The following is a 15237-nucleotide window of genomic DNA, read 5'->3' as shown; positions in this document are numbered from 1 at the left end:
ATATTTTTCCAGACAGCGGGAAGGCTGCTCCACATGGACTTGTGGCAGAGGCAGCCGTTCCCCCTCCCATCAGGAGCCTTCCCGCTACAGGCCCTCTCTGCCAGGCACCAGGACCCTGCCTTCCGGGAGCCCTAATCCTTCTCCTGAGCCCCACCTCTGGCCAGGCCCCACCTCTCACTCTCATTTCCAATATTTGGCCCTTCCCAAGGCGCTTGAGATCCAGAGGGGGCCTGGCCTCTTTTGTCGCCCTCCTTCTTGGGGACTGGGGAGGGGCCAGAGGCTCTCAAGTGGGAACAACTGTTACTGATGGACCTCGCGCAGGTGCCGCTTTTGGAGGGTAAAAGAAGATGTCTGTCCCTTCCTGTTCTCCTTCCTGTTTTCCCCACCCTCCCCCCTCCACCTTGTGCCAAGTTCAAGATGCTTTGTCCATTTTATAGTGTAGCCTGGCAACATGGCAAGAGCCGGGAGAACTGGGTGCTCTTTCCCTTATTTTTCCTTCCCTCCCTTCCTTCATGCTTTCCTTCCTCTTCTACCCTCTTTTCCTCCTTCCCTTTTTTGCATTCACTCAAATATTTCTTGAGCACCTACTGCATGCCGGACCTTGCACTGCGGAGACCTCGAACAACACAGGTGAGGGAAGCCTCTGCCCTCCTGAGGCTCGTGTTCTAGCAGGAGTGACAGCCAGCACGGGGTCAGCCATCGCTGCCACAGGAACAAATGGGAAGGCGTCATCCTGAGCTGGTGCCGTCTGGGCTGTGACCTGAATGACAGGGAGTTTCATGACAAGAGCAGGGGAAGGGCATTCCAGGCAAAGGGATCAGCAAGTGCAAGAGCCCTGGGGCAGGAAAGGACTTGGCTTGGTTGAGGAACAGAAGGGAGGCCAGAGTGGCCAAGGCAGATACCCAAGGGGGGAGGTGGCCTGAGCTGAGGTCAGAGAGGGGCAGGGCCCAGATGGGACGGAATTTGGAGTCGACTGGAAGTGAAATGAAATCCACTTTTCCTTCCTTCCTCACTGCCTTCTTCTTAGCATCGTCTGAGCCCCCAAGAGGTTGCTGTGCACGGGTCCCTGGGAAACTGAGACTGGGGAGCTTAAGGCTAGGGGTGGCCGGTTAGGTCACCAGAGCTCGCAGGTCAGAGACAAGCAGGGCTCCTCACCCAGCCTGGGGATCAGGGAGACCTTCCTCCTAAGAAGTGATGCTTGAGCTTCCTCTAGGACAGGGCTGAGCTCTGGAAGCAAGGACAGGAGGGTAGAAGACTTAAAGCACAGGGAAAGAGAACAGCATGTTCAAAGGCCTGGAGGTTGGGAGGCTGGTCAGAGAAATTCCGGTAGTTCATTCTGCTTGGGGGGCCCCACGAAGAAAACTGCTTTGCAGTTAAAGGAGCAATGGGAGGAGGATAGGAGGAGGGGATGGAGAAGCGAGATGTGCAATGGGCCTGAGCGCTGAACACCAAGGGGAATTGCCTCAGGAGTTGCTCACCTCACCCTGACCCCGAGGATGCCCTGACCCCTGACCAGAGAAGTCCAAACCCACTCTGAGATCCGCATCCCTAGTGTGGGAGGTGGGACCTGGGGCTCCAGACCCCAGCTGGGTCCTGCCATGGCCGCTCCCTGGCTTTGGGACTTTGGACATGCTTCTTAACTGTGTTGTGCCTCAGTTTCTCCATCTGAGCAAATTGGGAGATCTATCCGCCTCAGAGAACTGTTGAAAACATTTATGAGCTAATATATACAAAGGCCTGGCACACAGTTGGTGCTCAATAAATGTTATTATTATCAATAGGCCAGCAGGTGAATAAGGGAAATACAGCACCTTTCTGGCAAGAACACGATGTGATATGTGCTATAATGTGGGGGGAAGAGATGAACAAGGTGGTGAAGGAGGGGAGGGCATCGTTAGAACTGAGCTAGGGGCCCCAGAGTCGGGGTTGAGAGTCAAGGAAGGCTTCTTGGAGGAGGAGATGTGCTGGTGGGCCTTGAAGGCCAAGAAGAATTTCGTCATTAGAAGGGGGGCAGTGTGTGGGCCAGAGGGAAGGGTGCAGCAGTGTTTGTGGAAGAGGAAAATGCCCCACGAGATGGGCGAGACAGGCTGCTGGGGAAGATCGAACAGAGTGACAAGGTGAGGCAGAGAGGAGGAGGGGAGCCACATAATGCAGGCCCAAATGTCATGGGAAGGAGGTTCAACTTTAGCTGTAGACCAGGAAGATTTTCTTCTCTGAGCTGGGAAGTGAGTGACATAATGAGATCAGATCAGTTTTAGAAGCTTTCTCTGGCAGCTGCCTACAGTGGGGGAGGAGGCTTCAAGCTGGGGAGGGGGGAGCCCGAGGCTCGCATGTGGAGGAGGCTGCAGCTGCCTTGGGGTAACAGTGAGGGGGCAAACCCAGAAACCAGGGTGTGCAGGTTGTGCTGGGAGGAATGAATGGTTCCCTGGGCCCTGGGCCCAGCTGTTCCATGAACTTGCTGGGTGACCTTGGGCAAGTCACTTGCCCTCTCTGGGCCTCTGTGTCCTCATGGGGAAAATGAGTGCACTAACCTAAGTCCTGCAGGCTGTGTAGGTCCAGGTTGGGGCTCTCAAACGCAGATGCATGGGGAACAAGCAGGAAATGTAAATAAGGGAAGTGGGGGTGGGTGTTGATCAGAAAAAGGTGGTAATTGTGGGAAACTGGAAGAAACTTGCCTTGCCCAAAGAGGGATTGCTGCTCTCCCACAGCCCACTGTTGCCATAGGGTGTGTGTGTACTGGGGTTGCCGGCAAGTCTTCAGATGTTTTTAGAAAGAAGCTAGAAATCCAGTTGTTGTTTTTTACATAAGAAATGATCTGACATTTGAACACTGGCTCAATTGTTTTGAAAAATCCCTGGGTCAGTGATCCCACACTCATCTAGTGGCCAGAGCTGACCCACAGCCTGCCAGTTTGAGATCCCCCCCTGTTCTGGCATTTCTGGAAATGGGAGACAGAGCAAGTTGAGGGGAGGGAACTGGTAAAGGGGCCCAGTCACAGGAGACAAGCTGATGCCTCCTTGCAGCGATCTCTGCCAGCTCTCAGCCCAGCGCTGCCTCTTTCCAGCTCACTGACTGGAGAACAAAGAGCTTGTTTCCATTAGAAGCAGAACGGGCCCTGAAGGCATGTAAACCAGCTCCCCTGTCCAGGAGGCTTTTAAATATACCTTGTAAATTTGCCTTTCAGACCTGACTGGAGGCAGCCCTGTCAGAAGAGATGCTGGTGAGCGGAAGTCTGCAGTCCCGTCCTTATCAACCAGGCCAGGGGTGGTGGGAGGAGGGCGGAAAGACTCCCAGGCAGACACCCTGATACCTCTGAGAACTTGTTCCTCCCACTGAAATGTGTGGTTATGAAAACACTTACAGGGTGGATTGCACCACTGCCTGGAGGTGGATATGACCATTTTTTTATAGCAGGGGGATCTGGAGTTCTGGAACTTGCAGAAGTGGGGCTTGAACCCAGGTAGACTGGCTCCAGAGCCCAGGACCCCAACCACTACACTACTTACTCACTGGGACGTCAGGTGTGGGGTGAGAAAGGCATATGGACCAGAAGCCAAAGCCACCTCTGTTGCCTTTGAACTTGCTGGATGGCCTTGAACAGCCCCTTCCCCTCTCTGGGTCTCAAAAGGGGGTGGCTATTTGACCTTCAGGGTCCTTCAGCTCTGGCATTCATTTCTTCAACAAGTCCTCTAGCACCTATTCTGTGTCAAGGCCCTGGGGAAAGAGTGCTGAGTTAGACAGAGAGACAAGACAAGGTTTCTGTCCTGTTTAAACTCTGGCTACTGGGGTGCGAGCGGCAGGGAGGGGAGTGGAAGGATGGGTGCTAGAGACATGGGATGATGAAGGAAGGCAAGGGGAGGTGAGCATGGCAGCAGGGGCAGCTTTAGGTGGCATGGTCACGGAAAGCTTGTCGAGGAAGGGACATTTAAGTTCATAAGCAGGCGGCGAGAATGAGTTAACCACTTAAAGACTTACTGGAGAATCACTCTGAGCAGAAGCAGGGGCCTTTGGGAGGGAGCAGGCTCTGTGTTCTCGTCCTCAAGAACCAGAGAGAAGCTGGTGTGACATAAGGAGTCAGCGAAATCTTCCTGTCCTTCTCTTCCTCATGCCCTCAAGGCCAAGGGGCAGGTGGCCGAAGGGAGAGAGAGATGGCCCAGGCCTTGAGAACCCCCAAACCCAAGGACTGGCGCTTTAATAGTCCTAGGTGGGCACTCAAGGGGGTTGCAATTTGACGATCCCAGCCTGCTTAGTACAAGTGGAAAATTACCTTTGCATCTATTCCCTATTGCTTTTTGATCCCAATTTCATCATTCAGATGTACAGCAGTGCATTCTCAATGATACAATTTAATTAGGCTCAATTTGTATAGCTAAATTATTAAAGACTCATTTGGAAAGAGCTTCATGTCCAAGGTTCACTGGGCTCCACCGTTTGCATGAAAACACATTTGGAATAGGGCCGCTGACGACCCTGGCTTCCCTGCGCTCTCCTACTCCGCCTCCAGCACACCCAGTCTGGCTTGTCATTTAATTTCCATCTCATTTAATACAATGTCTTTGGACATCTCTGGGTCCTGGAGCATCTGACAAGCGTCTCCTGTAATTACGCAGAGTTTCCTCATGTTTCTTCAGTCGGTCATCAAACATTCATGGGGCACATTATGGGAGCGAGGTCCTGAGCCAGGGGCTTGGAAGGGGATAAAAAGGTAGCAGAGAGGCAGGACTGCACGCACAGGCACTAAAGCCTGAGGGGTGAAGGGGGAGGGAGAAAATTCATGAGCTCATTTTCATCCCCTTGAGAGTCCTGGGTGGGTGGAGGGCAGTGAGGGACTGTGGACCCGGTTAGTAGATGGGGCTGCAAGGCTCAGAGTCTCTAAGTCGATAGCAGAGTCAGGGCTTGAACCTAGGGCCCTGGGCTTCTCCTGTTTCTCCAAGCTCTCTCTACCCTTGTGCGTGGGGTGCGTGGGGCTTTTTCAGGGCAGGGCTGGAAGCAGGAAAGGACTGGGGTGGGGCCAGACTGCTGGCAGATGTCACACCTGGATACCCCAGGAGTCTCTGAGTCAATGAACCTAGGGACAGACAATAGAGAGCCAGAGGGAGGGAGCAAAGAGACTGAGAGAGAGATGGAGATATAGAGATGAGACGAGGAGGAAGAGAGAGACACACAGAGGGGCTCAAGTTAGGGAGAGAGACTGAGAAAGAATGACAGAGAGACAGGGAGAGCCGGAGACTGAACCTGGGGACCTTCCCCTCCATCGTGTGGCTTGGCTTTACTCCGTGATGTGATGTGGGGCAGGAAATGAGCCCAAACCAATACTCACTGGGACACTGCAGAACACCCCTGTGGCTTACCACGAGGCACCACACTGCGATTCCAGGACCAGAGATGGGTGGGGCTTTTGGGGACCTGACAGGGCAGGCAGGATCCGAATCCCCCCACCCCATCCCACCCTCCATCAAAATCACCTGGGGGAGTTTTTGAAAATACAGATTCCTAGGCCTCCCACCCGGGGGTTCTAATTCAGCAGACTTAGCAGAAAACTGCAGTTTTGTTTTGCTCTGTTCTGCTTCCCTTTTTCAAATCACTTGGGTACATCAGATGATCAGACTGGTTTACAAATGGGACCACCAGGGAGAGGACGTGACTTGCCAAGATCACACAGAGAATTGACCACAAAGCCAGGGCTGAAACCCATAGCTCCTTGGCCGGCTTCTGGGGGGGGCCTCCCTGACTTACCTCACTGCTGGTTGTTTCTTTAAAGATTTGGACAAACCATGGGCCAAGGCCCATAACTAAAAAACGCCAGGGCCTTGTGGTTGCTCTCTAAAATGGGATCACTGTCTCTTACTGGTCTTTTTATTGAAGAGTCTCCACCAGCAACCCAAGATAACATTCTTAGGATCCCCTAGACCCAAAATTCCAGAAGCTCTGCTCTCCCTCTCTTCCACATCTCCCCACCTCCCCTTCCAACCCTGCTGGCCACAGGCAAAATGGCGGCAGCCTCCCAGCCACACTGTGGAAAGGACTTGTCCAAGGTCACACAGTGAATCAGGGCAGGATTGGGACTGGATCCTGGGGTCCCTATTCCCTGTCTGTCTAGCTCTCTTTTTAACCAGTTATCATCAGACCTGCTGGCTCCAAGCTCCCCTCAGTTTCTTTCTTGGATCACAGACAACCTAACTTGGCATCTCTCCCCACAGTCCACGGCCCTGGCTGTTTTGGCTTGCTTGTAGGGCATTGCAGAATGTTCATCAGAGGGTAGCAAGAGAGGAGAAAGTTTGTCCTTGAACAACTGCTGTCCCATGGCTGTGCACATTTCCCAAGCATATGATGACATGGAAATCAGAAGCCAGGGTGTATGTGATACCATCTCACCAGTATCCAGCCAATACCTCCTTGTCCACCACCCTGTCTGTGGCCCTGGGGCGGTCCAGGTTCTCCAGGGTCAATTTTCCTCCAGTGAAGATGGTGGGACCTATGACTGAAGGCTTTGCCCGAGCAGCTCCTGAAGGATCTGAGGGCCTCAGAGGCTGAAGGGACCCCCAGGAAAGCACAAACCCAGCTTGGAGCCCTGGAACCACTCAGAAGTTTCTTCTTAGACCTTAGATGCCTTTCAGCCCTCCCTTCTTGTTCTACTGTGGAGGAGCTTGAGGCCCAGAGGGTGGGAAGGACGTGTCCAAGTCCACACAGAGGCTCACAGCAGGGGTCCCATGTCCTGCTCCAGGGCTCCCAGCATCTTTGCAGCAGAGGATTATGGGAGCCTTTGAAGCTCCACTGAATGTGGCACTGATGGAGATGCTACCTTCTCTCAACACCTTCAGAAGCTAGAGAAAGGAGCTTCAGAGATTCAACCAGATTTGGATCTACCCTGGAAGAGCAGAAGAAGTGACAGAAAGCAACAGTTAGAACCCCATGAATGCAAATAATAACCAATTTTAGGATGACATGGCGTTACCAGCTGTAGCTCCAGGGTAAGTCACTTAACTCTGCCTCAGTTTCCTCATCTCTAAAATGGGGATGATGACCCTTATCCCACAGTGTGGCTGGGAGGCTGAAATGAGAAGTGCACACCCTTCAGTTTCCTGCCCCCATTTTGCCTGTGGTCAGCAGGGTTGGAAGGTAGGTCAAGATGATCTTTGCAACCTCCACAAGTTTACCTTCCTGCCACTGGGCCTTTGCACATGATGTTTTCCCTCAGTCTGGAACCCTCACCTTGCTCACTCACATTCCTTCTGGCTAGTTTTCTGGCTAGTTTCCCATCTCCATGTAAAGGTCACCTCTACCAGGAAGCCTTCTTGGAATACCTAGACTAAATTAAGTTCTCTTATAACATCCTCCACCTGTTCCCTAAATATCTCCTTCATAGCACTTTTCTGGGTTGCAGTTAGCATAGAATATCACGTGTAAGAGTATCTGTTAATCTCCCCTTCTAGAGTGTCAATGGGAGCAGGCACCACCTCTGACCTGTTATGCTCCAGTACCTAGAACAGGGCTAGGCAAATAGTAGATGCTTGATAAATGTTTGTTGACTGACTGAGTAGATGTTTGAATGCTTGAGAAGTATAAGTATTATAAATGCCCAGCCATCCTGCAGACCACAGCAGCATCCAGTACCATCACTGAGAAAGGGAGAGCAAGGGGGCTGCTGCATCTCTACCTTTCCTTTTCCCTCTTGCCCAGTTTGCTGCTTTGGGGGAGCTGGGGAAAGGGCTCACACCAAGGGGGGCCCCTGCTGCGATTTCCCCAACTCAACCTGTCCTCCCTGCTCTGCCATCTCCAATGTTGCCATGGAAATGATTGTGGCTTCCTGGATGGGGGGAGAGGATTTCAGGTGGACCGTCAGCACTGGGAATTGACTTGGAGACATGAAAGCCTCCATATGTCCCCATGTAAATACTTAGTGTAGAGAGCAGAAGAAAAGACAGTCGGGGCTGTAAGCATCTTCACTTCTGAGGAGGGTCTTTTTCCCCCTACCCAGGACTTCCCCTGGCTGTGGCACATCTCACATACTGTGGGGAGCTGTCAGCTCCATGGAGCGACTAGGGGAATTAAAAATAAAAATTGACTTTCAGACAAGAAAATCGGATCTGACAACTCAAGTCATTCAAAATAGCCGAGGTTTGCAGATTGCAAATGTGTCTGTGTGTGTTGCTCAGATGTGGCCCCCTCTCTCTCTAAGCCCGCTTGGCAGGTGAACTCACTGCCCTCCCCCCTACATGGGACATGACTCTCAGGCTGTAAATCCCCCTGGAAACGCAGGACATGACTCCCAGGGATGAGGCTGGACCTGGCATCATGGGATTGAGAACATCTTCTTGACCAAAAGGGGGAGGAGAAATGAGACAAAATGAAGTTTCAGTGGCTGAGAGAGTTCAAATGGAGTCCAGAGGTCATCCTGGGAGGTATTCTTATGTGCTATATACATATCCCTTTTTAGTTTTTAGTGTATTGGAATAGCTAGAAGGAAATACCTGAAACCGTCACACTGCAATCCAGTAGCCTTGATTCTTGAAGACAATTGTATAACTATATAGCTCATATAGTGTGACTGTGTGATTGTGAAAATTTTGTGGCTCACACTCCCTTTATCCAGTGTATGGACAGATGAGTAGAAAAATGGGGACAAGAATTAAATGAAAAACTGGGGGGTGGGGTTGGGGGATAGGATGTTAGGTGTTCTTTTTTACTTTCATTTTTATTCTTATTTTTATTTTTTTGGAGGAAGGAAAATGCTCAAAAATTGATTTTGGCAATGAATGTACAACTATATGATGGTACGGTAAACAATTGATTGTACACTGTGGATGATTGCAGAGTATGTGAATAGATCTCAATATACCTGAATTTAAAAAGGGGGGAGGCACTGGTGGAGGGGAAGTTGTCTCAGGGAGGAGTCTGGGATGTGTTTGTCTTGGCCAAGGCTTTTGAGGTGAGGTTTCCAGCAGCAACCCACCCACCTTATCAATTGCCTCTCTATCAGCTCTTATCCTGGTCTGAAATCATTCCAGGATATGAGTCTCCCACACCCACTTTCCTCCTCCAAGACCTGCTGGAGGGGTGGGATGGGGTCTGGTTTCTCTGTACATTCTCTGGAATATAGTAGGACTTCAGTAAGTGTTTGCTGTTATATATTTCTTGCTATGAAGGACATCATGTTTATTCATTCATTCAGAAAATGTTTATTAAGAGTGCCTACCCTGCATCAGAAACTGTTTTAAATGCTGGAAATACAGCAGAACAAAACCAGACAAAAATATTTACCCTCAGGGACTGTGATGGTTTGAAGCCGTATGTACCCGAGAAGAGAACTATTTTTAAAGCTAGTCCATTCCTGTGGGTATAGACTTTTGTGTGTGGGGAACCTTTGATTAGGTTATTTCAGTTGAGGTTATTTCAGATGGCTCTTAATCCTCTTCCTGGAGTCCTTTATAAGAAGCTGAGAGAGAAGGACCCACACAGAAGCTAAGAGAGACAGAAGACAGAAAAGACACAGAGAAGCTGTGACAGAAATTCCAGAGATGTGACAGAAATTCCAGAAAACAGAGAAACCACAGAATCAAAGAGGAAGCCACTGAAGCCAGAAGCTGGATGCAATGAAACCTGGGGGAGAAGGGAGAGACCAGCAGACATCACCATGTGCCTGGCCATGTGACAGAGGAGCTAAGGATCACCAGTAGTCAGTCTTGCGGGGATAAAGCATCGCCTGTTGATACCTTGATTAGGACATTTTTCAAGGCCTCAGAACTGTAAACTTGTAAGCTAATAAATCCCCATTGTAAAAGCCATCCCATTTCCAGTGTATTGCATTTTGTCAGCTTTAGCAATTCAAAACAGGGAGCATTTGCTCTAATTAGGGAAGACATATAAGAAGCAAGATGAATAAAATGTATGGCATGTTAGATGGTAGTAAGTGCTAAGGATAAAAACTGAAACAGGGAAGGGAGTTAAAATGTATTAGGAGTGGGAGAGGGATAAAAATTTTAGATAAGGGTAGTCAGGGAAAGTCTCACTGAGAAGGTAACCTCTAAGAAAAGGAATGGAGGGAGCTGGGCATGTAGTTGTCTGGGAGAACAGTGATCTCCGCAGAAGAACACCTTGTATGACGTTTCTGAGGCAGGGACATGCTTAACATGCTCAGATGTCCAGGGAGCAGCAGGAGGCCATGTGACTGGAGTGGTGTAAACAGGGACGGTGGTAGAAGGTGGGGTCAAGAGGTAGAACTGACTCTTCTCTGAGTCTGGGTTTATTCCAGGAATGCAAGGTTGGTTTAACATTCAATCTTTATAATTTCCAACATTAATAGAATAAAGAAGAGAACTTCATGATCATTTTAATGGATGCATTCCTGGAATAAACCAACTTGGTTGTGATACAGTATTCATTATATATGTCACTGATTTGATTTTCAATATTCTTATCAAGTTTTGGTATCAACATGATGCTAGCTTCATAAAGCAAGTTGAGAAGCGCTTTCTTTTTTTCTATTTCCTGGAAGAATTTGTGAAATGTTGTGTCACTTCTGTCTCAAATGTTTGGAAGAATTCACCAATGAAGCCATCCAGGCCTATACTTTTCTTTGTGAAAAGATTTTAAATTATGGGTTCAATTTTTAATAGATATCATGCCATTCATATTTTGTCTTTTCTTATGTCCATTTTAGTGAATTGAATATTTCATGGGATTTTCCATTTCTTTAAAATTTTTACATTTATCAGCATAAAATTGGTTATAATAGCCTCCTATTATTTATTTTTAAGTCTGTAGGATATGTAGTGATGTCCCCTTGTTCATTCCAGATAGTGGTAAAATGTGCCTTCTCTCTTTTACTCTTGTTCAGTGTTTCTAGGGGTTTATCAATTTAATAACTTTGTCAAAGAACTAAGTCGCTGAGCTTTGTTAGGCAACGGGGATAAAACTTGATCATAATGGTGTCACTGTTCTCATTAATTTTACATATTAGGGGAAGAAGAGAGATGATAAACAAGCCAATGTAATTAAAAAAAAATTTCGACAAGCAGTAAGTTTTATGAAGGAAACAAAAGAGAGTGACTGGGAAGCTATTCCAGATTTGTCACTTAGATGGTGACATTTGAGGAGAAACTTGAAAATAAAAAAGAAAAAGTTGAAAACAGAGGTCTGGGAAAAGAGATTTCTAGGCAGAGAGAACAGCATACGTGTTCTAGTTTGCTAATGCTGCAGAATGCAAAACACCAGAGATGGATTGGCTTTTATAAAAAGGGGGTTTATTTGGCTACACAGTTACAGTCTTAAGGCCATAAAGTGTCCAAGGTAACACATCAGTAATCGGGTACCTTCACTGGAGGATGGCCAATGGCGTCAGGAAAACCTCTGTTAGCTGGGAAGGCACGTACCTGGCATCTGCTCCAAAGTTCTGGTTTCAAAATGGCTTTCTCCCAGGATGTTCCTCTCTAGCAAGCTTGCTCCTCTTCAAAACATCACTCACAGCTGCACTCAGTTCCCTCTCCTTGAGTCAGCTCATTTATATGGCTCCACTGATCAAGGCCTACCCTGAATGCGTGGGGCCATGCCTCCATGGGAATATCTCATCAGAGTCATCACCCACAGCTGGGTGGGGCACAGTCCAAGCAAATCTAATCAGCACCAAAATGTCTGCCCCACAAGACTACATCAAAGATAATGGCCTTTGGGGGACACAATACATTCAAACTGGCACAATACGCCAAGGTTGGAGTAGGAGTGAGAGTGGTAAGGCCAAGGGCTAGACAGACCCTGCAGTGGCTGAAGCACTGCATGTTAAGGAGAGAAAGGCACAAGAGGAGGTCAGAGAAACAGGCAGGTTAGCACCCGATAACCTAGGGCCTTGTAGTCCATGGTCTAGAATTTGGATTTTATTTTAAATACAATGGCAAGTGTATTTATCAGCTATTGCTGCAACAACACTGCATAACAACTCCAAAATCTCAGTGGCCCTCGATAGCAATTAATTTTCTCTCTCACTAGCCTGCAAGGTCAGCTGGGATGGCTGTGTTCCACACTAACCATTGATTTTAGGTCTTCCCCATATGTTCCTCATTCCCGGACCAGTTTTTACCAAGGCATGCTCTCCTCATGGGAGATACTAGATATACAAAAAGCCAAGCCAAACTCCACAAGCTCACTAAAAGCCACTGCTTGCGTTGTGTCCATTAACATTCCACTGACCAAAGCAAGGCACCTGGCCAAGCCCAACATCTGGGACAAGGAAATACATGGTGTTTACTCTAATGGGAAGCACTGATAATTTACATTGTGAAGGGTATACAATTATTACAGGGATGAAATGAAAAAATTAAAAGCAATAATCCAATTTACCATAGTAAGATCACTGTGCCTATTGTATGGAGGATGGATGGAAGGGGAGGGGTGACAGTGGAAAAGGAGAGACAGGTCCAGGTGAGAGATGGCATAGAAGTGGACAGAGAAGTGGACAGACTAGGATGTATTTTAGAGCTGTGGACAAATTCCATGGGGGTGACCGCCAAGACACTCCCCTGGCCCACATCATCCAGCCACACTGGCCTTCTTGCCACTCATCAAACACTTCAGGCATGCTGTGATTCTGGCCATTGCAACTGCTGTTCCCTCTGCCAGGACATCGGAGGGAGGGCCCTCAGATGCTGACTTGGGCCACTTCTCACGTAATTCACGCACTGCTTAAACAGCTCCCAGGTGAGGTCATTCCTGACCACCCTACTAACGATATAGCACCTACCCTTATCCCAATCTGCTTTTTCCATAACTCTTACCATATTTTTTTTGTTTATCAATTTCCTATCTCTCCCACACTACAATAGAGGCTCCAGGCACACAGAGATTTGGGGCTGTTCTGTTCACTGCTATACTGAGCAGCTGGAGTACTGCCTGGCACATAGTAGGTACTCAATAAATCCTTGTTGGATTAATAAATGAATTCCCACAGGCCAGCGCTGTGGGGTCAATATGTGGCATCTCCTGGAGGACCCTCCATCAGCTCTCCAGACTGCAGAACCTGGCCCAGTCCTGGTTGAGAAACTCCTCCCCACTCCAGGCAGCTGGCACACAGGGGCGAGGGGCTGTTGGATGCCTGGGACTGTGGAGAAGCCTTCCCACCTGATGAAGTCATTAGACAGTCCACCTGGGGAAATTCAGGGAAACTGGTTTATATGGTTCTAATGAGCATCTTACCCACAGGCTTGTGGTTTCTCAGCTAAAGTGGAGCAGGAACTTCAGAGACGAGACTTTGCATCCTTCCCAATTCCAGGACCCTGGGGCCAGGACAAGGGTGAGAGTGAGGGTTTCCGAGGCCTCCTGCTGCCCCAAGATTCAGCTCCTGAAACAGAGACCGACATCTGCAGGCAAATCTGGGAGAGAGGGAGAGAAAGAGACTTCTGAGACGTTTGTTGGCAGTGGGGAGCAAATCAAGTAACCAGGGGTTTGGTAATGAATTCATTGCTTGGCAATGAATTTTCTCAGCTTTTGTTTTTCATAAAAAGTCATTTTTTCCACCTCAATTCTGAAATATATTTTCACTGGGCGTGGTATGCTAGGTTGATTTTTTTTTCTTTCAGTAGTTTAAAGATGACACTCCATTGCCTTATGACTTGCATTGTTTCTTATGAGAAATTTGCTGTCATTCTGTCTTCATCCCTCTATAAATAATGTGTCTTTTCCTCCAGCTCTTTTTGACATTTTTCCTTTATCCCTGGCTTTCAGAAATTTGATTATGTGTTTTAGTGTCGTTTTCTTTGTTTCTTCTGCCTGGGTTTCCTTGAGCTTCTTAGATCTATAGGCTTATAGTTTTCAACAAATTTGGAAATTTTTCAGTCCTTATTGCTTCAAAAATTTTTTTCTGTTCTGCCTCATGCTCCCTCCTCCTCCTTTTCCTCTTTCTCCTCCTCCTAGTTTTTTCTAAAACCTGGGTTATATTTTTGATCATTTGTATTACTTTTTCTTCAATTCCATTAATGTAATATAGTTTCTAATCTGCTATTAATTCCATCTTGTATTTTATCAATTCATATACTTTATTTTTCATCTTTAGAAATTCATTTGGGTCCTATATATTTTAAATTTCTCTCTATATCATGTTAATGTATTTCTCTGCCTTCTTGAATATATAAGACAGAATTAAAACACCATTGCTGACTAATTCCATTATCTCTGTACTTCCTGGGTCTGTTTCAATTGATTGGTTTTTCTCTTGTTCTGTAGGTCTTACTGGATGCTGAACATGGTGAATTTTATGTTTTGGAGTGCTGGATTTTGTAGTATTCCTTTAAAGAAAATTGAACTGTGTTCTGGCATGCAGTTAAATCATTTAGTAGTCTTGTTTTGGGGGCTGGTCCAAAGCAGCCTTTAGTCTAAGGCTAATTTCACCCCATTACTAAGGTAATGCCCTTCTGAGGACTCTAACTGATGCTCCATGTATTGTGAGGTCCATCTACTCTGGACAGTGGAAAGACAGTGGAAACAAACTAACCTGGTGTGTGCTCTGGAATTGTTCAGCCTACAGTTTCCTAGAAGTACTTTTCCCAATGGGGCTTTACCCCACACATTGACAAATTTAGTATTCAGCCAAATATTCAAGGACATCATTCTGCAGATCTCTGGAGATCTCTCTCTCTCTCTCTCTCCCTCCCTCCCTTCCTCTCTCCCTTTCTCTCTCTCTCTCACCTACCCTCTTCTCTCCGTCTTTTGCCTCTGTGTTACATCCTGCAAATTCAAGCTATCTCAGCCTCCACAAACGCCACAAACACAATCTCTGCTTCCTCAAGTCACTGAGGCCACTGGGCTCTGTTTGGATTGCCTCTCCCTGCTCTACTGCCTGGAAACTGCCCTCAGGCAATCACAGATCTCCCCTCACTTGTTCCCCTGCATTGCCTGTTGTCCAAAGTTTGAAAACAGTTGTTTCACACATTTTTTCTAGTTTTCTTGGTGTTTTCAATTTGAGAATAATTCTGGTCTTCCTTACTCCTTCTTGGATGGAATTGGAAGCCCCCCGCCATACAAGGAATTTTAAATAAGAATCTAAATAAACCTAAGACAAAGCTTCTGCTGGCATAAGGACTATAGTTCTTGCGGAGTAGAGAGGAGAGTGTCCTCTGCTTCCCTCTGGCCCCATCTTGGCCTGGCATTAGCAAGCAAAAGCAGGGTTAATCAGACGTGTGCAATTCAGGGTTCCCATTACTTTCAGATATCTGAGCAAGAAGATGCTTGGATGACAGGACATTTGAGGAG

At 47.7% G+C, this 15237-nt stretch overlaps 1 long non-coding RNA gene across 1 annotated transcript in view; it reads left to right on the top strand.

Moving 5' to 3' along the window:
* The first annotated feature begins 604 nt into the window (after positions 1–604).
* The window catches only part of LOC119535920, a 33399-nt gene continuing 18766 nt past the window's right edge, over positions 605–15237 (top strand). The window contains exons 1-2 of the long non-coding RNA XR_005217316.1: positions 605–630; positions 3185–3220. This is a non-coding gene — a long non-coding RNA (uncharacterized LOC119535920). The remainder of the gene's footprint in view (positions 631–3184; positions 3221–15237) is intronic.

This window comes from Choloepus didactylus, chromosome 6 (genome assembly GCF_015220235.1).
Source record: "Choloepus didactylus isolate mChoDid1 chromosome 6, mChoDid1.pri, whole genome shotgun sequence".
In the NCBI taxonomy this organism is placed as follows: domain Eukaryota; kingdom Metazoa; phylum Chordata; class Mammalia; order Pilosa; family Megalonychidae; genus Choloepus; species Choloepus didactylus.
This window is presented reverse-complemented; position numbering and strand designations above follow the sequence as displayed.